Source organism: Zosterops lateralis, assembly GCF_965231275.1.
Source record: "Zosterops lateralis genome assembly, contig: SUPER_6_unloc_1, whole genome shotgun sequence".
Taxonomy (NCBI): domain Eukaryota; kingdom Metazoa; phylum Chordata; class Aves; order Passeriformes; family Zosteropidae; genus Zosterops; species Zosterops lateralis.
The window spans coordinates 42,356-66,168 of NW_028154616.1; the positions used below are offsets into that span (position 1 = coordinate 42,356).

Consider the following 23,813-nt stretch of genomic DNA (forward strand, 5'->3'; position numbering starts at 1 on the left):
ACTCTAAGGGCCAATACGGAAAACATAGGATTTGTTGCTATTACACAAGCATTATAGAAATTAATTTTTAGTTCAGCTAAAGGGTAGAAAATGATTGTTTGAAAAGAATCTGTCTCCTGAGCCCTCTAGCACATCGCAGTGATAGTCCAGGAGCCTGTTACCTTGGTATTACAGGAAGATGAGCTTTGCAATAGGAGATGATATAGTTTTTGTATAAGTTAGAGCAGCCTGAACTCCTGCTCTGATAGGAGACTTTGCAAAATGTGTCTATAAGCTGTGCTCTCTAGTGCCTATTACTGTGACTCCTTGATTGTTTCTTTCTGGGGCTTTGTCATATGTAAAGAGGGAAATGCATATTGTTTGGTTTAATATTGGGCAGGTGTTATGTATAGGTATAATAGGTCCACAAAAATGTAAATTTTTGTGAGCATCGTGAAACTTGAATTTTTCAAAAAACTCATAGTCATGAAAAATACAGACTGTAGCTGCCTTGGATTGTCTAATATAACCAAGGGGACACATCTGAACTTAATTACTGACCTCTGTAGCTAATCCCTACAAGTCTTCTTAAGTATTGGATAGTTCTTCACCTAGGAAATACCTTCTGAAATCTTTTTGACTACATACATATTATGACTTTCAAAGCTCCCAAAGAATAATTTGATTTTCATCACGTTTTCACTTGCCCAGAACAAAACACAGACTTGGCAAGTTGAGAATATCTGAATGTAACTGACACTCTATATCCTGTGATTGGACAACTGAAATGTGGTGGAAGTCTGCACCTTTCAGATTGGCTGAAGTAGGTGAATATATTAATCAAATGGTAACATGTTTAACTTTTCAATGAATGTTTGGAGCATTTTCTAGTTATAAATTAAGTTCTTACACATTAAAATTGTTGAATTGTTGGGATCTTTCTTTAGCAGGAAAAGAAGATGGCTTGTGCATTCCCTAATAGAATTTTTCTAATTTCTCTTTCTCTAAAGGCTTCAGTAACGTTTGTAAAACAGATTTTTGTAGTCGATGCACTTCTGAAATTTTCTGTTGTATGCCATCAGGGTTTGTGAGGTCAGGAATTAGGTGTCTGTCTGTTCTCCTGGGATCCTATTAGATAATTTTTAAAATACCTCTCCAACCCCATAGAAGTGTTACTAAAGAACTTGTGCATGTGCTAGGGGATTTGCTGAGTTTTTTTCCTTAAATGACAAACTAACCTTTTTAGACTATTTTGTTGATAAAGAATTACATGAACTTCCAGCATAAGCAACAGTTGCTCAGAATTCTGCACAAAGGAGGTAATAAAACCCACACTTCCTTGTTTGATTCTTCCATTCAAAAAAAAAATATTATTTTCTTTTTAAAAGATTTTGTCTTGCAAGTATTTGTTGCAAACACTATTTAATATTCCTGAAGCAGAAACAGTGCTAACAAACATCTCTGACAAATGTTTTGTCAGAGTTTGGATATTTTCTTGGTTTATATTTTTGCATCATGAGCAGAATCAAATAATTACTGATGCATTGTCTTAGTGTTTTGAGATGTTATGAATGATCACTTAAAGGAAATGCCTTCTAATTTTTTTGCCTTCTAAAATTTTCCTTGATACATTTATTTTACCAGTCTTTAGGCAAGCCCTTTGTAGTTTCTAGTGTTGTGCTGTGTCGGTTGAAGTCTGAATGGATAAGTGTAAACAACTCCTATTTGGCTTCCACTTGTCTTTTCCTAAAAGGAACTTCTACTTGCTCAGCCATGTCTCCTGATAAAAATAAACATTTCTTGGTTATAATACAACGACAGGCCCTATTTCTTTGAGTAGACTATTTACCAACAATGCTGTTTGTCAGGCAGAATAAAATTTCAAGCTATGGTAACTAACAGAAAATTTTCTCTTAGAATTTAGGTTTGGTTTGGTTTGGTTTGTTTGCTTGGATTTTTTCCAAATGGTAATATGAAAACATCCAGGGAGATCAACATCCTACATCTGGATGCTGCCCTGAGGTTTGCTAATGTTGGCTTCTCTGCCCCAGTGCACTACTCCACTTCCACAGTTGCAGCCTTGGGAATATTATATTTAGTGTCAATGAATTTAAGATTTTCAAGTGCTTTTTTAAAAAAGAATTTTTAAAGAACTCACATAAAATTGTTTGTATCACCAACAAATGATTGGAAAAGGTATGTAAGCTATGAAAACATTAGAACATTAGGTACTCAGTGTTAACCTACAGAAAAGCAGTAAAAGAGAACACTTCTGTGATCTTCAGTTCACTTTGCTGTTCACAGTATTGTTTCGTTTGAGAGGCTTATTGTTTAGAATTTATTATGCAGTGCTTGTCATAAAATTCTTTTTGTATATAAAGCAGAGAATTCAATATAGAGAGATTTCACTTAAGAAAAGCTTTCTATGTAGTATTGATGTGTTGCTAATTTTAAACATAAGACCTACGAAAATTGAGCACTGATGAAGTAAACCGATATCCTGAAATACACTCTGATGCTCAAGAAATGTTGTGGGACAGAAAAATATTAACATATTTTTACTTTGTTTTATTTTCAATTCTGATTCAAGTACCAATCCCAAGGTCTATTTTTTTGGGATCTGCGCATACATCAAAATATGTTGCACATACATCAAAATATACAGCATATTAATAGTTAACACTAAAATAAGAACAAAAGTATTGATAAGTTCTGAGTACAGCATACAGATTTTTTTTTCCCCATGTAGAGACTTATTGAAAAAATTTAAGAGTTTATCACTTGCAGAAAAAGAGTAGGACATTGGTTCAAGAAATGAAATGCATAACCAAGATCAGTTGATGAATGCTCTAGGAACAGATCAGAGACTTGTTGGCTTCCAGGGTGCTCGGATTACCTGGACTCTGTCTAGGTGAAAGCTTGAATGGAGAAGCAACACTTTAGACCCAGCAGATAATGTGGGATTGGTAGGGATTGACGTTTTACAGATGTCAAGCAATCTTTAAAAAATCAAGCTTACCTTGATTTTTAAGATACTTTCTCTGCAAAGAAGAATTTTTATTACAATATATAGCATGAATACAAGTGTCACAGCCACAGCAGTTTGTCTTCACCAATGGAAAACAGGTTGTTCCTAATATAGAAATATAGAAATATAGAAAACCATTTCTCTGTTGTATTGGCGAGAGTAGAATTTCCTCCAGGATGTGGTCTATTTGCTCTTCAGACTTCTCACAGCCAGCAAAGCTAATCTGAATATTGCAGATGTAAGTATTTGTGCAGATTTAAACCCTGTTATCCCAGATTTGGGGTAATTTGCTTTTCCGCTTCATCTCCTGTCAGTCTCAAAGAGACTGAAAACACCTGACCTACAATCTTCATTGGCCAAGTCAGAGCACAGCACTCAAACCATCCTGAAATTAGAAATGCATGAAATCACATGGGTTTGACTCTGTGACTTTTGCTAGAATGGTACAAGGCTAGAAAAACACCTACTTGTTTTTACATTTAATGCAATTCTTTCACTTGATGAGTTTTTTGGGGCATATTCTATGGCGAATGCAAGTGAAGAGAAAGGAGGAAGAAGAGAATATTAGTTCATACAGCAATAGAGACCGGGGCATAAATTTATATTATAATTTATGCCTTTGGTCTTTAGTGCTGGAGTCAATCTTTTTGCTACTGAGCGTAAAGATGTACCATGAGCTACAACAGGAAGATCTATTGCTCTTTGGCACTACCCTCTGAAATAAAATTTCATTAATAATACACAGTATGAACTTATATCTAAAGAATAATTCAGAGTTAGCAGAGAGGTCTAACATACTCAGGCATTCAACTCTGCCCTGGGAGTCATGACTTCTATCCTTACGCAGCTTGGACAAATGGAAACTAAACTGAATATAAAAATTTAACTTTTCCCAGAGGCATAATTTCTCTTCTGTGCACTTCCTTCATTTAATAAGCTATTTACTTTCAGTGGTGAATGGCGTTGTTCAACAAATCTGAGAAAAGACACAAGTGGCTCATAATGGATTTCCAAAAATTATCTCAGTAGCAATAGAAGTATGTCTGTGTAAAGAATATATTGACCTCACAGATCAAACTTTCCTTGATTTGAAACGTGAGGTCAGACATGATAACAACATGCGAAAAAATGGAACCAAGAGTGAAGTCTGAGCACACTTCCTATAGCACAGATTATCTTACATGAACTCTGGAAGTTTTCTCCCATAAAATAAAAAACAAGAAAGAGAGAATTTGGATTTGCTAGGATGGTTGGGTTTCCTGGTCTTTGAGACTCTATAGAACACCTAGTATCTGTTGCTGATTGTTGCTGCTCACTTCAATTGACTAAACTTTCTATCAAAACTAGACAGAAATTGGAGTAATTCAGGAATAAGGAACTCTGTTTCTGTATGTTCATGCACCCTGTTTTTTTTTTTTATAAAAACTTAAGGAGAACATAAATCTTCTCAATCCATAGGTAATCAAAATAAATTGAATGAGGTTTATTCCAAATGTTGACATCTTGTTCTTCTTGAGAATGATTTTGCCTTGTCTTCTGACTAATTTAAGTAAACAATGTAACAAATGCTCAGGGGATTTTATCTTATTTCTTCATTTCTAGAAAAACACAGTTTGTACATTGTTTTTACACAGGATATGACTGGCTTCTTCACTTACCTCAGGAAGGAAATAGTGAGGGCCATTCAAACAAGTACAAACAGTTTTTCTGAACTTATTTATAGACATCTTGTCATCCTCAAAATTCAGTCTTTAATACAATAGATTTTTTGGCATCTTCTCTTTCTGTTAATAGTATTTGTTAAAGTAGAATTAAGTGTGATGCCTATTACTTTTGTTTTTATAATTTTTTTTCCTGCTGTTCTAATTTTGATTTCCATATGCTTTTCTTCTGAACTCCTTTGCTTTGCTGGGAAAAGCAAAGCATATATAATGGGGAGGTCTGGGAGGGGACTGTTATGTATTTTTGTCCTAGATAACCCAAAGGAATTCATATGCAGACTCAGGTCAAAAGTTTGTTTGATATCCTGTTCTGGCAACGATCTGTATCTGCTATTTCAGAGGAAAAAAAAACAGGAAAGCATGTTGATCAGGTTTCCGGGTTTCTATCTTCTATGATATCCTACCACTTGATCCAATTTAGCAGCACTGAAGTACTGCAAGAGTTATGGCACTTATCTTGAGGAAAATCAGTTACACAAAATGCAGAACTTAGTCACGTGAGGTAGATATTGCCATACCACGGCCTTCACCTAGTTCCAGCCTGGGGTAAGGGGTGCAAAATGAGTCTGAGGGGAAAAAAAGACTCTCTAGAACTGATTGTCTTATGATTATCCCTGAGAACCCCAATAACTAAGACTAAGAATGTGACTCATAATCTTGTTTTCCCATTTTGTTGCCAATGTTGATTCCTTTTTCTCTTTCTTACAGAAAGAAAGATCATATTTTTCAAAAAAAGTCTGTTACTCTCATTTTTCTTCACAAGAAGAAAATATTCTCCTCTTACTTTTGTTTTACTCATTATAAAGAACTTGAAACAATCTTCCTCTCTGCTCAAATTCCTAACTTTTTCATGGCCTTTGCACAAAAGTAACTTTCTTCATCTGCCTCATCTGGCCATCAACATTTTTGGATTCATCTCATTTGGAACTTTTCACTTCACATTACCTTTAAAAAAAAATCAGTTTTCTCATTCTTTTCCACTTTTGAAGTGGCAATAATTTGTAAGTATAATATATTTTAAACATGCATCTTTAGTTTCTTTCTTAAAACCAGTTGTTTATCTTTCAGTTGCTTTCAGTACTTTAACATTTATTATGCCACTTCTTTAATACTCTGACTTCTTTCTCATTTTGAGACTGCAACTTTTTCTTGTGGTGCCAAAAGGATGAGTTTACACAGAAACTATAAGGCTTTGTACTAACTTGGGCTAGAAAACAACTGGAGCTTAAGTTTTGACTTCCTTGTTTATTCTTCAGCCATTTACATTTGGCCCCTTTCATGCTGTTTCAGGGCTACCAATAAGCTCTGTGTTTGTTACTATTTTCCCTTTTAAAAGAGGAAGAACATACTTGTGGAGGCACTGTGTTCAGTTTGCAATCCTCTGTCAACATCTGTAATTTTGCAATTCCTTTTAAATGTTCTTGATACTTTAAAGGTTTAGTTCTTGTGCTTTTTGCAGTAGGTACTGATATATTACAAGATGCCTTCTCCCTGCATGTTCTTTGGCATGATTTTAGGTACTAGAATCAAAGAGGCATTGTAATTGGCAGTGTTTGGAATAATATACAAACCTAGGATTGCTAGTAAGATTTCTACTAATCAAAAAATCAGACATGACCAGTATTGAGACTGGAGTTTCCAGTATTTTCTTAACATAGAAATTGTAGTCTGACAGTTGCACTACAGATGAAGTTATAGAGGTGGTCTCTGTCTCCGCTTTATTTAAAAGTAAGATTTGGAACAAAAGTTAACTTTTTAATATTTTCTTTTTTCTTACTATTGTGGTTTAACCTCTGCAGGCAACTAAGTATCATGGACCATTTACTCACTCCCCCACCAGTGGGATAGGGAGAAAATCCAAAAGACAAAAATGAGAAAATGTGAGGGTTGAGATAAAGACAATTTAATAGGTAAAACAAAAGCAGTGAATGCAAGAAAAGGAAAAAAAGGAATTCATTCCCTGCTTTCCATGGGCAAGGTTCCATCAAATGTAATCATTACTTGGAGAAGATAGAAGCCATCACTCCAGATGTTCCCCATTTCTTCTTCCCCCTGCTTTATATACTGAGCATGTGTCATATGATATGGGATATCTCTGGGTCAGTTGGGGTGAGCAGTCCTTGCTGTGTGCCTCCTCAACTCCTTGTATGTCCCCAGCCTACTCTCTGGTGGGGCAGAGGGAGCAGCAGAAAAGTCATTTGCATTGTGTGAGCACTGCTCAGCAATAATGAAAACATCTCCATGTTATTAACCCTGTTTTCAGAGCAAATCTAAAAGACAATCCCACAATAAGCAACACACTTATAAAACTGTAGTGAATTTACTCAAGAAGAATGCAGAATTTTGCACTGGCAGAACTTGGCAGCTCCATGTGGACTTTTGAAGACAAATGCTGCAGAGTGCTGGAAAAGCTATTGTCTATTAATGATGAAGAAGCCCATCTCCAACACTGAAAATATGATTCAATAGTTTCTATAAAGAAATGAGCCTGGAATGTGCATGTCATTGACTGATACTCTGGAATCAATCACTAAAAATAAATCAGTATTGTGTTACTTAGATAATGAAATATGTTCACGTCATTTTTTTTATTTGAATTTTTAGGTTCCGGAAGCCCTCTTTGATTTACTTTACCAGAAATTACTGTGTTAATATGGTGTCTGAGAATTTTTGCCTCTGTTCTTATCATGCAATCGTTCTGCAGAACGTAAAATTAATCGTTAAGCATACCTTCATGGCTAATTTCTCTGTCTTGTGTATTCTCCTACCAATAACCTTTCTGACTCCCTTTCTACTTAATTACCATGATGGGAGATTTGTACCTGGATATGTGACTGTACTGATCAATAGGTAAAATATGCTTTGGTTTTTTTTACATTTATGTTCGCAGAATCATTGATTAATTTCTTTGTATGAGTACTGTAAGAAACAAAAGCTCTCAGCCTGTGCTTCCTTGAAATCTTTGAGTTTCAAGTTTGGACTATGTGATATCCAAACCAGGCAGAATCTAATAGGATACTCAGTATCCTCACTCTGAGACGATAAATTTTTGTATTAATGCAATAATTCTAAAAATTAATAAAGATAATATTAACATCATCAGCAGCAACAAATTACAAATAAATAAATAAATAAATAAATAAATAAATAAAGTGGTCATTAGTGGTCCCTGTTGTGCAATGGCTTCTTTGGAGTCCTTTGGCTTTCCTACATTTATTTAAGTATCTAGAGCTACTTCTAGTTTGTGCAGTATTTTTCTTCCTTCTTTTTTTTTTCCTCACCTTAAACTGAACCCAGAGAAAGCTTGAGGAATCTGTCTCTATCAAAGAGATCCTGTAACTTTAAGCATTTTGTAATGCTTTCTCCTGCTAATATTACTCTTGCTGCCATTGTTCATATTCCAGTTTCTGTGTTGTGATTCTTAATGATTTCTTAATGAAAATTTGAAATAAATTCTGTGGTTCAACACATCCTCTTTAATAAGAGGAATGAAAAGAAACACATCCCTCTAAGGGTTAATGTATTTCCTTGAAAAGACCATTTTTGTATAAATTCTAAATTTCTGCTGCAGTTGCACATAAGCTTTGTATAGAATTGTCAATAAGAAACCTCTAAATATATACAAATATGGTCTGTTTTGAATTTAATTTAGTCTACACAACCAGCAGCATTCATCAATTATGCTGATTTTAATATTCAACTTAAATTAACATAAAATGGTGTGTAGGTGGTCATGGGCTTTTGTGTCTATGGGAATAATGCTACAGGACTAATCTAGGAGAATGCTGGTGGCATGGTGCCATTAGAACCCACTGTTAGTAATCACTGACCTGTGTCAATTTCTGATTCATACAGAGGATTTGTTTGGAGTCCCACATCAGGCATTTGACATAGCAGAGAATGTTTAAATAACTCTGTTCCACGCTGTTAACAACATCATAGCCATCATGTACTTGTGCCCACAATTGTTCAATTTGCTGGCAGATACATGGCCTAAGAAGCTCAGCATGTTGAAGTTATGTGGAAAGTATTCTTATTCAATCAAAATTCCATTAACAAACATTCTTGTTTGCCGAATTCCTATTGTAGAAAGAATGTAGAAACAATTACAATGGGTGGGTTTTGCTAAGGGAATTCACATGCTTTTTCTTGTGTGTTAAACACTCTTTTATAAGCACCTCAGTCTGGGGGAGAGGAAGGAGGTATTTTTGTACAAAAATAGCTGCTTCTAAAAATATAGACATGTTTATCTATGGCATAACAAATCAAGGTGATCAAATGGGATTTCTTCCTGGATGATCAGCTGGTTCTTCCTTTTCCCCATCCCCTTTCTTAAAGCTAAGTGTTTAAACAGTCCAGAGAGTTTGATGTCTAAATCCCAGTTCTTCCTGAGTATTTTTATATTTGTCTTACACTAAAGTCTTGTTTTGGGCTAGTTCCATTAATACATCTGATTAAGCTTAGCCTTTTCATTTTCAAAATTTGGAATCTAATATTTGTGGCAATGCATTCCTGCTACACAGTGGGTCAGATTCCACAGGGATTGAATTAGAACTCATGTTCAAATCATCTTTTCCAGATTAAAGCAGATTTACTTGTTTTCTCACTACTGACAGTTTCCAGTACACAAGCTGAAGGACTTGTTTAACCTGAAGATAGAATCTCTTGAAGGGAAAAAACATAAATATATCGATGTTCAGTGGTTATATGTTTTGATTATTACATTTCTTTGTTGGTTTTTAGAAAATGGAATAATTTGTGTTAATCTCATTCTTATCATTAATGGTATAGCTGCATTATTAAGTGTTTCAGGGAAAACCACAGGGCAGGTATATACTGTGTAATAATTTCTTGAAAACTGGAAGGTTCATGTTTCAGAGAAAGATTTATTTTTATCATTTAAATGCTTTGCAGAAGGATTTTTTTTGTGTGTGTGTGTGTGCGTTTGTTTCTTTTGTTTGGTTTGTGTGGAGGGTTCTGCTTTATTTTGAAGTTATATATTTATTTGATAGCATAGATATTAGCCCAAAGAGCTGCATAGAAATTATTTATATTCCTAGCTTATTTACTTCTTTAGAACTCAAAGTCTATCATGAGATATAATGATCACATGCTACTTTCATATAATTTTGAGTAGTGTGGTAAAATTATAGATTTTTGTACTTATATATTTATGTAGTTGCTTACATTCACTTGAAGTGGGTCCTCATTTGGTAAATTCAACAAATCCTTCCTGCTCAGAAAAATTGTCTGAATAGATTTCATATGACTTCAACATTTTTGAATCACTCCTTGTTAAGGATAACATTCAATGGTCATAGTTTATCTAAAATTAAATCTGGCTGTTAGAAATTAAAGTGTCCATTATGTTGGTGCAATATTTTCATTAGTTTTGCCCATTTTCATTCATCTGATGTGTTGGTATATTTCAAACACACACCACAAGGAAGCTTGAGCAAAATTTATATGCTTATTTTATCAAATAAATTAAATATATAAGCTCAAAAAATTTTGTGGCTTCACAGCAATGTACAATGCATTTTGTTTGACTTGATATAAATTATATAAATACTGACAAAACAAGTTGTAGGCCTTAGAAAGCAAATCAAATGAAGAAAAGCTATAAGAAATTTTTCTTAGTACTTATATATAGGAATACCTAAGGTGTTAAAGAACGCAGTACAGATGGGAATTATTATTATGGAAATTTTAATCTTTTGGATATAGAGCTGGGAATAAATGCTGCCAGTTATGTCAGGATTAATTGTAAACATTATATTGATTAGAATATTTTCCATCACTGGCTGACACAAACAAAAGGAGTATGCTCTAGAAGAATAGGAAATAAAAACCTGTGGAAGAAACATTACTTTTACCACAGTAATATGAAAAGCACATGATATGGAGATACAGCAGGGAGAATACATTTTATAATGTGTTTTTGGCCAGCTCTCTATCACTGGACCTTGACAACTGGTCCTCAGAGGCTCTTATGATGTCCCATAGAAACATTACTGGCAAAGACAAAGTGATGCCAAAAACTAAGATGCTGGAGGGACAGTGGTCCAAGAAGCAAAGCTTCAAGTCTAAATATATTTGATCACATAAATTTGTAAATTTTTTGTCTTCAATTTAGCCAGTAGTTCTTTGAATCACAGAGATTGCTTTCTCACTGGGAATTTTTCTGAATCCCTTTTGTTGCTAGAGAGCAATACTTTGCACTGCAGGACCTCACTACCCTTAACTGTGTTGTATTAATCCATTTAATTTATAATAGAGTGGATAGTAAGTGTTGACTAAAATTTTGTCTTATTTAACAGTCTTGTATCTAATGGTCCTAAATGGTGACTTCCAGCATTTTGATACAGACAAATGAGAACTCAAGAGGGTAACAGTTTTTAATTTTATGGTGATAAACTCTTACAGTTTGGAAAACATTAATATTCTTCCTAGGGCAACTTGGAATAAAATGTGAAATCAGTTTATCTAGAGGGAAAAAGGAAAAACAAACTGAAACTGAAACTCAAAACAAACAATAAAAATTCAACATCTTTTTCTCAGTTGTTTTTTTTTTCTTTTAATCCTTTTTTGAAGGTAAAACAGAATAATATAAGAATAATGAGACTTTATCTATTAATAGATTTCATGGTGTTAGTTTTTGTTTTTCCCTTAGACTTTCTTGGAGAAACTAAGAATATGATTCTATATTGGAATCTAATCTAAATGGACCCATCTTCAAAACAAAGTAGGATTTATTATTATTATTATTACTATTACTATTACTATTATTATTATTTCCTAAAAAAATGAACAAGTTCTAGACTTGTGAACATAAGTCCAGGCTACAGTTCTGGTATTCCTTGACTAAATGGCAATTTAAGTCAGTGTTAAACTTGATTGTAGTTTATAAAAACATGGCAAAAAATAGTATCTTGTCTGCAGTTCTTTGTTGTCTGAATTTTTCTGGGATTGAGGAGTTTGTTTTCTAAAAGGAGAAAATGTCCTGTATTAAGTAACTTTTTTATTGCAATAATTAGTTTCCTGGTTCATATTAGTTGATTATAAAACATTATTTTTTACCTTTTATGCTATCTTTTGTCTTTTGAATGTTGTCTTAGTGGCAAGAATGGTATTCTAGGATGCCCAGTAATCAAGAAGACTCAGAATAAGTTTCAGTTTTAAAACTTGGCCATTAGGTTACACGTAAATGTACAGTTCTGTAACTTTTAATATTCCATTTGTTACATGAAAGCAAATTCCACTGTTTTTCTCTGTGCAACAGTCTTTCTGTACAAAAGCTAAAATTCCGCAATTATCTTTGCAGCTAAACTGAACTACATAAAAATATGTCTCATGAAACAATACCCAAATATTTTCAAAATTTTAAAAGTATTTGAGAACCTCTTGTGGTGTACGGTTGCTTTGCTTGATTGAAAACTAAATTGTCTTTGGAAATATTTTGCGTGTCAGAAAAACATTTTTCACTATTTTTACTAATGCAAACATTTTTTTCCTGTCCAGTAAGGCACAAGGCAGTTAAAGCTTATTCTTTTGCACTTATGTCTTTAAGTTCTGTATTTGCCTTATATAGTGTGAATTGTGATGTTTTTCTGCTTGCTACTGTGTGGTTTTGGTGGGGTTTTGCTTGTTTTGGGTTTTTGGTTTTTTAAATAGAGTTCAGTTTTTAAAAGAGGAGTTAGGTTGAAGGCTGTTACTTTATTTGACAACCTTGAAGTTGTTCTTTTGGCTTTCCCTCTTGCTTTGGAAACATGAAAGTGGTGTAAGAAAGGCTGACTGAAAGACATCTCAGCAACTGTTATAGTCCTTTTCCCAGGAAAGACCTTGAGCAGATGTCACCAGTATTTTCAGGTTTCTGGAGTCAACGAGGTAGTAGCCTGAAGGAACAAATGGTGGAACTAGTTGAAAAAGTGTCTTCCTCAAATTATTCCTGGCCTAGATGCCAGAATGGAATAAGTAAGAATTGTCCTTGCCACGGTGTAGCTTAACTTGGCTTGATAGGTGTCATATTTCAAAGACCAGGCGTGTCAATGGTTGATAAAATGTTCTCTACTTTTCAAATAAACAGAAACTCTTCTGTGTTTACCTCTTGAGGGGATTGAATTGAATACAGTTAACAGTTTATGAAATATGTAAACCCCATGTTAGCTTTTTAAATCTAAGGTTGCAACCTGTGTAAAAAATTTCCTCAAAAAAACTATATGCTTTCTTTGACATCACGTAGAATGCATAGATAATTTTATGAGGGCGCTGCTTTCTTCTTGCCCACTTGAAGCTTGAGCTCACAAACTGGCTTCTGATGTGGCTGCAAACACACAGGACCTTGCCTGTCAAAGCCACTGTCCGAGTGTCACTTAGTGCTCCAGCAGCACTGTGCCCCAAGGACAAAGTCCTCTGCTGGGCTGGAACTTCTCTTCTGGGGAGGTATGCTACCTCTTGGTGGCATGAGAATACTTGAGGTGAAAATATGTTTTGCTAAAAACAATACCCAAATGTATTCAAACCCTTCAATGGATTTTGGATGAGACTCAACATACATTAATAATGCAGCAGGGAATGACTGATGATGGAATGGAAAGCATTAAAGAAAACCCATCTGGTATTGTTGCTAGTTTGCTGGCACAATGACTTGCAGATTCCTGGACATGTTGCCTTTGAGAAGATGTATAAATATTTGTCTCTGCCATTATCATTAAAAGCTGTAAATATGTTTGGGAGGAAGATTATGGCCAAGATCAGTCATGTGCAGAGTTAAAAAAAAAAACAACAACTACTATGAAATAACCCATAACTGTTATCTACTTGCAATTACAGATTTGACAGCTTTTTTGCTGGCAATACTTGGTGTATAGTACTTGCTTACCACTATTTTCCAAATGAGATCACATGAACTTCAATTTATATTATTACAATTTCAGCAAGTGCTGTTATGAGTTAATAAAAATGTCTGTAGTGTCTCTGGCTAAACCAAACATAGCTGTTTACACCATGGAACAACCAGGCTTAAGGGATGGAGTTTCACAGTCCAGGGTGCAGATCTTATGTTTTTGATTGTGTTGATTTATGATCATCATAAATCGTTACGATGATTGTTGCCTCTGGTGCGAGGCTGGCGACCTCGTAAATCGGGGGCCACGGCGAACTTACAAAGTGGCCGGACAAATCACGCGTGACACCAATATGATGAACGGTGGAATGCGATTTATTTCCCACGGGCACCTGCTTAAGTAACCTCGGTGTGCCCACGTGACTCTCGGAAGGGGATAGACAGCAGGGTTACGGAGCAGCAGCATGGAAAGGAGGAGGACCCTATTCTCCTCGTACATCGCATGATCTTCTGTGTGATTTTGCTAACTACAGATGATTTTGCTAATTAATAAAAAAATAAACAGGAAGATGTCTAAATCAGATAGAAAATATATTTCTGAATTCCAGTTTTATGATCCGTTGCTTCATGCCCAGGCTTTTGACTCAGTGTACAAGTGCTCCTCAAAGCTTGAGGCTGCATGGGATGATGCTGCTCCCATGACACTTCTCTGGTCTTGGACTAGCAAATGGACTTCAGTTCACCTCAAAGCAGCTGAAAGATTACTACTGCAGCTCCTTCAAGCCAGAGAAGGGAAAAAGTTTGTTGTGGTTTGACACTGGCAAACTCCAGGCACCCACGAAAACTGCTCACTCATCCACCCCTACTACAGTTGAGCAGAGGAGAGAAAATTTAACAAAGAGTTCATGAGTTGAGATAAGGACCTGAAGAAAACACTCCAAAGGCAAAACAGGCTCAGCTTGGAGATACAAAGTGAATTTATTACTGACAAAATCAGAGCAGGATAATGAAAAGTAAAATCAGCCCTTAAAAACATCTTTTTCCCAAACTGCTCCCTCCTTTCCACAGACAGCACAGGGAGACAGGGGGTGGGGTTTTGGTCAGTTCATCATCAAGGTTTTCTTTTGCTTGGTTCAGGGAGAGAATATGTGCCCCTGTGAGACCATGGGGTCTCTCCCAGGAGAGACAGCTCTCTGCAAACCTCACCAACATGGTTCCAATCTTATGAGCAGCAGTCCTCCCAAGACTTCTGCCATGTGAGTCCTTCCCACAGGCACACAGTCCTCCAAAACTGCTGCAACATGGGTCACTCTTCCATGGAGTGCAGCCCTCCAAGAACAGGCTGCTCCAGCCTGGAAGCAGGGCCCTCTCTCCACCTGGTCTCTCACTGGATCACAGCCTCCTCTAGGTCTGCACCTGCTCTGGCATGGGCACCTTCCCCACAGGCTGCAGGTGGATCTCTGCATCCCCCATGGGTTCCCATGGGCCGCAATGGGGACATTGTGCTTTCACCATGGTCATCACCATGGCCTGCAGAGGATTCTCAGCTCCGGTACCTGGAACACCTCCTCCCCTTCCTTCTCCGCTGACCCTGGGGTCCTCATGTTGTTTCCCTCACACGTTCTCATCTCCTCCTCTTCTCTAGAGGGAATTAAAAATTGGCCCCACTTTTGTTTTGATTTCTTCTTAAATATGTTATCACAGAGGTGTTACCATCATCCCTACTTGGCCCAGTCTTGTCCAGCAGCCTGTCCATCTTCTGAGCCATCAGGGACTGGCTCTGCTGGACATGGTGGAAGCTTCCAGCAGCTTCTCACAGAAGCCACCTCTGTGACCCCCTAGCTATCAAAAACCAGGCTAGCCAAGCAAAGCCAAACAACAAATTGCTACAGAATGCCTAGGCAGTGAGACTTTGAAAATTGACTGCCAAAAAGCCCAAAAGCTCCCCCTGTCCCCAGCCCTATATAAAACTAGTCCCACACCTTAAAGTTACAGCAACAATTTTTGGGCATAAAGCAGAGGATCATGAAATAGATTATCATCATAATTCACTCCAGGACACCATCTAAGCAATGTAAGAAAATGTTATAAGCAATGATAAAAATTAGATACTATATTTTCCTGTAGCCAGCTAGTCTAGTGTTCTGCCTGCTTCATGTAACATTCTAATTTAGCATATCCAGGTGCATTTACTCTAAAAATTACTAGAAATGACACTGTAAAATCCTGAACGTCAGGATTTATCTTATTATCATTTTTAGGTGATGTGCAAAAATTGCTCTTTAAGCAATTGCTTTAAAATGAAGACATAGATAAAAGAGATAGATTTCCTCAGACAAGGAGTAGTAATACTTTGCATCCTTCATTCAAACATAAAGTGTCTGAAGCATCTCAAAGAATATTAGAAATGTTAGTATGCATAATAGTGGTTAACTGAATACAAACCTAGGATAGGATTTTGCATAGTATCACAGAATAAGATGACAATGATGAGGACAACTCAACACTTTTAATTGCTCAATAAATTCAGGTTTAATAGAGCAATATTAACAAAGATGTAAAACTAATGAAAGCTCTGTGTTCATTCATATGGCATGAGTCTTTCACGGTTTCTATAGAGAAGAACAATGCTGCTGTATCTTGTTAACAATTCTGGGCATGATTTTTCAACATGAAGTATTAGCTTCTATCATTAAATGCTTTTCAGTGTTCTGAAAAGTGTTCTGTCCTCCAGGACTTTTTAGACTGCTAACTCAAACTGTGCTGCTTCAGATATATGAATGAAGAAATTGGGAAACCATGTAGCTTGAATCAAATAGACAATATCTCCAAAAACCTTTAATGTACATAGAAGTACTGTAGAAATCATTGTGAATAATCCTAAGACATTCCAAAGCTACCAGGTAAAAAATCAACCTGTTGTCTTTTCAGAAGTTTTTCCCACTCTTCAACAGAAGCATACACTTCAAAAGAAGCTTTCCCATTAACTTGCACAAAACGTTAATATGAAGAAACACAATATTTTAAAAAATGTGATTGATGAAGACTCAGTACTTCCATAGGAAAGGATCTGTTCCAAAGTTCTGGTCTCATTCCATGGTGTACCCTGTGGTATGATGGATATATGCCATTTAATGACTTTTAAAAACAAAGATGTATTTTAAAAAAGCAAAATCAAATCACAAATACCAATAGGAGTATTACCTTGAAAGTATCCACAATCTCTTGGTATTTGAAGGAACTTTTATTGTCTTGATATCCATAAATACTCATCTCTGTCTTTGAACACGAGGGCATAATAAAATTATTGTTCCACAGCTTCAGAAAACAGCTACTAGGTCATCTTAGACTCTCTTGCCAACTTACCACATTCTGCTTCCTGACAACGAGAGAGGCATAGGACTGTGGCAAGGGGATGAACACTCAGGGCCCTTCCTTTGGGCTTTTTAAATTCTGACTTTGGATATATGGCACCTTGGGGTTAGGGGGCTTTTAGAACTAGCAATATTTTAGAACTAGCAACTTGCAGGCTCAGTGTCATGGAAGGTCAACACTTTCCCCAGGGCAACCATTGCAAGCTACATGGAAATGCCTATGTAACAGATGGCTGCTAGCCCCATTTCCATGATAAATAATCATGATTTCCTAGGCTATTTCTTCATTTTAGTTAGTTCATCAATATTTTTAAAAGAGAACAATATGCCTGTTCCTGTGCTTAAACACTGATGTTGTGAGTCATTCAAGAAGTGAGGGGTGAATCTCCCGGCGTTGCTGAGCGGCCCATTATAAGAAGGTGAAGCAGGTGTGGATCTCTTCAGTTGTGAGTCATTCAAGAAGAGGGGGTGGAACTCCCTCCGCTGATGAGTGGCCCATTATAAGAGGTCTGTAAGGAGTGCAGCGAACAGGGGCGTGCAAACAGGGGCGTGGCCAAGGCAGTTTGCGACGCAGTTCACGCAGGCAGGGCAAGCAGGCAGGGTTGCTAGTTCTCTTGCTGGCAAGGAGTACTGTGTGTTGTGTTGTTGGAGGTGTTTCTACTGGCTGTTTGGTCTTGTGGTAATGGTTTCAACACGGTCAAAAACTGTTGTTGGTATTAGTGTATTTAACCAAGTGCAGCCCTCCAAAAAGGATGTGTCTGTACAGACTTATTCCTGCCCAGAGCGTTTGAGCTTATCATTTGTTTCAGGGGATAATGTGAAGGAGGCGTGCTGGAGGTGTGAGCAAGTGAATGACCTTCTTTCACTGGTGGCTGAGCTTAGGGAGGAAGTTGAACGATTAAGGAGTATCAGGGAAAGTGGAAGGGAAATAGGCTGGTGGAGTTCAGCCCTTCCATCTTTAAGGGATGCCCATCTGGACTCAGAGGACTTGTATGACTCCCACTCGCAGGCAATAGAAGAGCACCCGGTAGATGAAGGGGAATGAAAAAGAGTTCCTACTCAGGGAGGTAATAATAAAAACTTCTCACAACCTCCATCTCCCAGACAGGTGCCACTTCAGAATAGATATGAGGCCCTAGCTCTAGAGAACCAGCTGGATAATTTAGAGGAACATTATCTGCCCAGTGAGCCTCCCTATTTGGATTCATCTGTAAGACAAATCTCCACCTCTAACATCAAGAAGAAAAGAAGGGTAATTGTAGTAGGTGACTCCCTTCTGAAGGGAACAGAGGGCCCCATATGTCACCCAGACCCATCCCACAGGGAAGTCTGCTGCCTCCCTAGGGCCTGGGTAAAGGCTATTACTAAGAGACTTCCTGGGTTGATTCAGCCCACTGATTATTACCCACTGCTGATACTCCAGGCTGGCAGTGATGAGATCAAGAAGAGGAGTGTCAAGGCAATTAAAAGGGACTTTAAGGCATTGGGTCATGTGGTTGATAAGACAGGGACCTAGGTAGCGTTCTGCTCAGTCTCTCTGGTGGCAGAGAAAAATTATGGAAGAAATAGGAGAACTCGCATCATTAACAAGTGGCTTAAAGGTTGGCGTCATCGACAAAATTTTGGATTCTTTGATCATGGCGCAACTTTCACGGCACCTGTTCTGTTGAAACCAAACGGGATACATCTCTCTGTTAAGGGTAGAAGGCTCTTGACTCAGGAGCTGGCAGACCTCGTTGAGAGGGCTTTAAACTAGATTTGAAGGGGGAAGGGGATGCAGCTAGGCTTCCCGGAAGCAGGCCCAAGGGTGCTAAGCCTGAGTTAGGGGTGAAATCAGTAGCCCAGCTGAAGTGAACGTATACCAATGCACGCAGCATGGGTAACAAACAGGAAGAGTTGGAGGTCATGGTGCAACAGCAAAGCTATGATGTAGTCGCCATCACAGAAATGTGGTGGGATGACTCACATAGCTGGAGCACTGCACTCGATGGCTACAAGCTCTTCAGAAGAGACAGGAAAGGGAGAAGAGGTGGAGGGCTGGCCCTTTATATTAAGAAGGCTTTTGACTCCATAGATATTGAAACTAATGAAGATGGAGATGAATGCCTATGGGTGAGAATTAAGGGGAGAGCCAAAAAGGCTGACATCGTACTGGGAGTCTGTTATCGCCCACCCATCCAGGAGGAAGAGGTGGGCAACTTATTCTACAAGCAGCTGGAGACTGTTTCAGGATCATCAGCCCTTGTTCTTGTGGGTGACTTCAACCTGCCAGACATCTGCTGGGAACTTAACACAGCAGAAAAGAGACAGTCCAGGAAATTTTTAGAGTGCATGGATGATAACTTTTTGTCACAGCTGGTAGGTGAGCCCATCAGGGGAGAGACGATGTTGGATCTGTTGTTCACAAATAGAGATGGGCTGCTGGAAAATGTGGTGGTTGGAGGACGACTGGGGCAGAGTGATCATGAAATTATAGAGTTCTCTATAATTGGTGATATCAGGAGCTACATCAATAGGACTTTTACACTGGACTTCTGGGGGGGCAGACTTTGGCCTTTTTAAAAGACTTAGTCAGAGAGTTTCTTGGGAAGAAGCCCTTAAAAACAAAGGAGTTCAAGAAAGCTGGGTGCTCTTCAAAACAGAGTTTTTGAGGGCACAGGAACAGACTGTCCCTGTGTGCGGAAGACCAGTCAACGAGGCAAAGGCCCAGCCTGGATAAGCAAGGAGGTTTTGGATGAACTCAGGAATAAAAAGAGGATGTATCATTTTTGGAAGGAGGGCCAGGTCCCTTGGGAAGTATTTAAGGGGGTTGCTAGAGAATGTAGGAAAAAATTATGAAGGCCAAAGCTCAATTTGAACTCCAAATGGCGACTTCTGTAAAGGACAATAAAAAGTGTTTCTATAAATACATTAATGGTAAAAGGAAAGGTAAGGCTAACCTTTGCTCTCTATTGGATAAGGAAGGGAACTTAGTAACTGCTGATGAGAAGGCAGAAGTGCTTAATGCCTTCTTTGCCTCGGTTTTCAGTGGGAAGATGACTTGCCTACAGGACAACTGTCCTCCTGGGCTGTTAGATGGTGTCAGGGAACAGAATAGTCCCCCCATTATCCAAGAGGAGGCAGTCAGAGAACAGCTGAGATGCTTGGACACTCATAAATCTATGGGCCCAGATGGGATTCATCCCAGGGTGACAAGGGAGCTGGTAGATGAGCTTGCAAAGCCACTCTCCACCATTTAAAATCAGTCCTGGCTCACTGGTGAGGTTCCAGAAGATTGGAAACTGGCCAGTGTGACACACATTCACAAAAAGGGGGGGAAGGAGGATCCCAGTAATTATGGACCAGTCAGTCTGACCTCAGTACCTGGCAAGATAATGGAACAGTTTATCCTGAGTGTCATCATGCAGCACCTACAAGATGGCGAGGGTCTCAGGCCCAGCCAGCATGGGTTTGGGAGAGGTAGGTCATGTTTGACCAACCTGGTCTCCTTTTATGACCAGGTGACCCGGCTGGTGGATGCAGGAAGGGCTGTGGATGTTGTCTATTTGGACTTTAGCAAGGCTTTTGACACTCTCCCACACCATACTCTTGGTAAAGCTGGCAGCCTGGGGCTTGGACAGGAGCGCTCTTTGCTGGGTTAGGAACTGGCTGGATGGCTGGGCCCAGAGAGTGGTGGTGAATGGTGCTGTATCCAGCCGGTGGCCAGTCACCAGTGGTGTTCCTCAGGGGTCTGTGCTGGGACCAGCTCTGTTCAATATTTTCATGGATGACATGGATGAGAGTATTGAATCTTTCATTAGTAAATTTGCGGATGACACAAAGCTGGGAGCACGTGTCGACCGCTTGGAAGATAGGAGAGCTCTGCAGAAAGACCTGGAATGGTTGGGTCGATGGGCAGAGTCCAACAAAATGAAGTTTAATGAGTCCAAGTGTCGAGTCCTGCACTTTGGCCACAATAACCCCATGCAGCGTTATAGGCTGGGGAGAGTGTGGCTGGACAGTGGCAGAAAGGGACCTAGGGGTACTGGTCATCAGCCAGCTGAACATGGGCCAGCAGTGTGCCCTGGTGGCCAAGAGGGCCAATGGCATCCAGGCCTGTATCAGGAATAGTGTGGCCAGCAGGAGCAGGGAGGTCATTCTTCCCCTGTACTCGGCACTGGTGAGGCCACACCTTGAGTATTGTGTCCAGTTCTGGGCCCCTCAGTTTAGGAAGGACCTTGAGATGCTTGAACGTGTCCAGAGAAGGGCGACAAAGCTGGTGAAGGGATTGGAAAACAAGCCATAATAAGAACAACTGGGTGAGCTGGAGTTGTTTAGCCTGGAGAAAAGGAGACTCAGAGGTGACCTTATCACTCTCTACAACTTTCTGAAGGGTAGTTGTAGACAGCTGGGGGTTCGTCTCTTTCTCCAGGCAGCAACTGACAGGACACAGTCTTAAGCTGTGTCAAGGGAAATATAGGTTGGATATTAGGAAGAAGTTTTTCACAGAAAGAGTGATTAAATATTGAAATAGTCTGCCCGGGGAGGTGGTGGAGTCACCATCCCCGGATGTGTTTAAAAGGAAACTGGATGTGGCACTTGATACCATGACCTAGTTGAGGTGTTAAGGCTGGGTTGGACTTGATGATCTTGAAGGTCGCTTCCAACCTACACATTCTGTATTTCTGTGAAATTAATGTTAGCGTCCTTTCGCTGGTCTGGTTAGTGACATGAGAATTACACACTGTATTATTTTAAGTCATTAAATATTTGAACAGGAATTAATATTAATAAATTAATAAACCACTGAGTTTTCAGTGGTTGCTGGGTCTTTTCCTTATTTGAGTAACTAATATGTTCTTACTGATACAGCTCAATTTTCAGAAGCCATTGCAGGGATCTTGTGGCATTGGAATAGATTTCTGAGAAATAGTAAACACTAAAGCGAGAAGTTTGCACAAGCTTGTTGAACTGTAGGTGCCACATTATGAAAGGAAGGCATATGATCTAGCAATTACATCAAGACATTCGGGTTTCCTGGTTCCTTTTTCAACTACTCTGTAGTCCTGCTTGGGTGGCTTTGAGTAAGTGAGGTGAGCTTTTAAAAGCTCAGTTTTTTCATTCATAAACTGCTTTAGTACCTGTGGTCTCAGGATGCTGTGCATCTCCTGTGTTTTAAGTTTAGAGTTTAATCTCTATATATTTGTATGTTGCTGCTATTGTTCATTATCAGTGGGTTCAAAAATGAGTGGGATTTGAATTACAAAAACGGACAATTGGTTTTAGAAAATACTACAAAATTTAATTGCAATTACAGATAATTTAGACAAGGAACAAAATCTGATACTAACTGCCAGTAGAGCAGAAATGAATGTTCAAATCAAGAGAAATTACTGGCCTATCTACAGCACATATGTTTTATAGCTATTAGTTATACTTTTTTTGTACCAGTAAAACTGGTGCTGAACTTGAACTTGAAGCTGTTCAGCAAAAGATACAGTGCATCTTCAAAATATAGCAACCTGTGCAAAATACTTTTGCTTATGCAATACATTTTCTTCTGGCATTTTATGGGTTTTTGGTATGTTTGTTTATTAGCTTGGGGTATTTTTCCATTTGATTTGCTCAGTAATCAAATAAAGAGGATAATATTCATTCATTCAAACTGTACCAAAACAAATGCTGAGATCCTTGCATGTGTTCCCTTTCCTAGCTGGACATAAACTTGGAGCTCCCTCTAGTGAGAGTTTAAAATATGAGTTTTTTATCTCATCAGGAAATTTTAAAGTAAAATCAACTATTCCATTAGTCCATGAAGTAAAAATACATAGATGAAATTGGATAATTAAATTAAATAATTTGGGAGGTGGAAAAATGTGGGAAAATTTTCACTGCAGTTTGCCGTTTCCCTCCTCACAGAATGTTGAAACTGTCTTCCAGACAATATGTCTCACTAGTTCTTTTCTGTTTTCACTGACTATTTATAAATGAATTCCATAGCTGAGGTTCAGCTTGGGAATCGCAAACAACGTATTTCACTCTTTTGAAGTACAGTATCTCAATGATTTGAGCCCTTACACTTACCAGATGTGTTTTCCGTGATTTCCTGCTCCCAGTCACTAGTGTGTGAAATGCCTTTCCTGTGATATTTTAGTGCTTCAATGCCTGAATTCAGTAGGCATATGAAAAACCATTCACATGTGAAGATGAACAATTTTCAGAAAGTTTTTCAATCAGGGTAATTTTGGCTTTATTTTGAGAAATTGGTGGAAGAAAAGGCTCAGATCAACTGGTTGATGTAAATAAACTCTATTTTAGGCCAAATCATATCTCTCCCATATCACTTAGAGGGAAGCAATATCTGGTTATACCTATATGTAGTGGTTTTTTCCTTACCCTGTCAACATACAGAAAGCCCCTCAAAAATGAGACACTCTCATTTTGGCTTGTACCTTTCCTATGAGAAATAGCCAGTGCTCCAATGATGCAGTGTTGGAGACAGACAAGTGATAGAACACACTGTCATGTTCATGACACTCATGGTTCCTGTGACAATAGCCAACTTTATTGAGTTCTGTTGTCCTTATATAATTTTGAAAATCTGCATGATTATTCCTGATTGGCTGAATTAGCTGCCACCCGGCCAATTGGCCAATAGGATGGCAGCTAATAACTGCCTGCATCCTCATCAGCCTAGACGTGCTCCCCAAAGGTCCAGACAGGTTGAGTTTTGTAATTAAGGTAGTTATATAATTAAGGTGGTTACATAATTAGTTATATTTCAATTATAAAATTAGGATTATTTATAACCGTGAGGCCTTCAGGCCAGCTGTTATCCACTGCACTCTAAAGTCCTCATAAGCTAAATATAATCTAGATAAGACCTA

General features: G+C 38.2%; 1 protein-coding gene across 1 annotated transcript in view; it reads left to right on the plus strand.

Annotated features, from left to right (window-relative positions):
• Positions 1–23,813, plus strand: part of ANO3 (anoctamin 3) — a 195,587-nt gene that overhangs the window by 375 nt on the left and 171,399 nt on the right. The gene's annotated exons all lie outside the window — the stretch shown is intronic.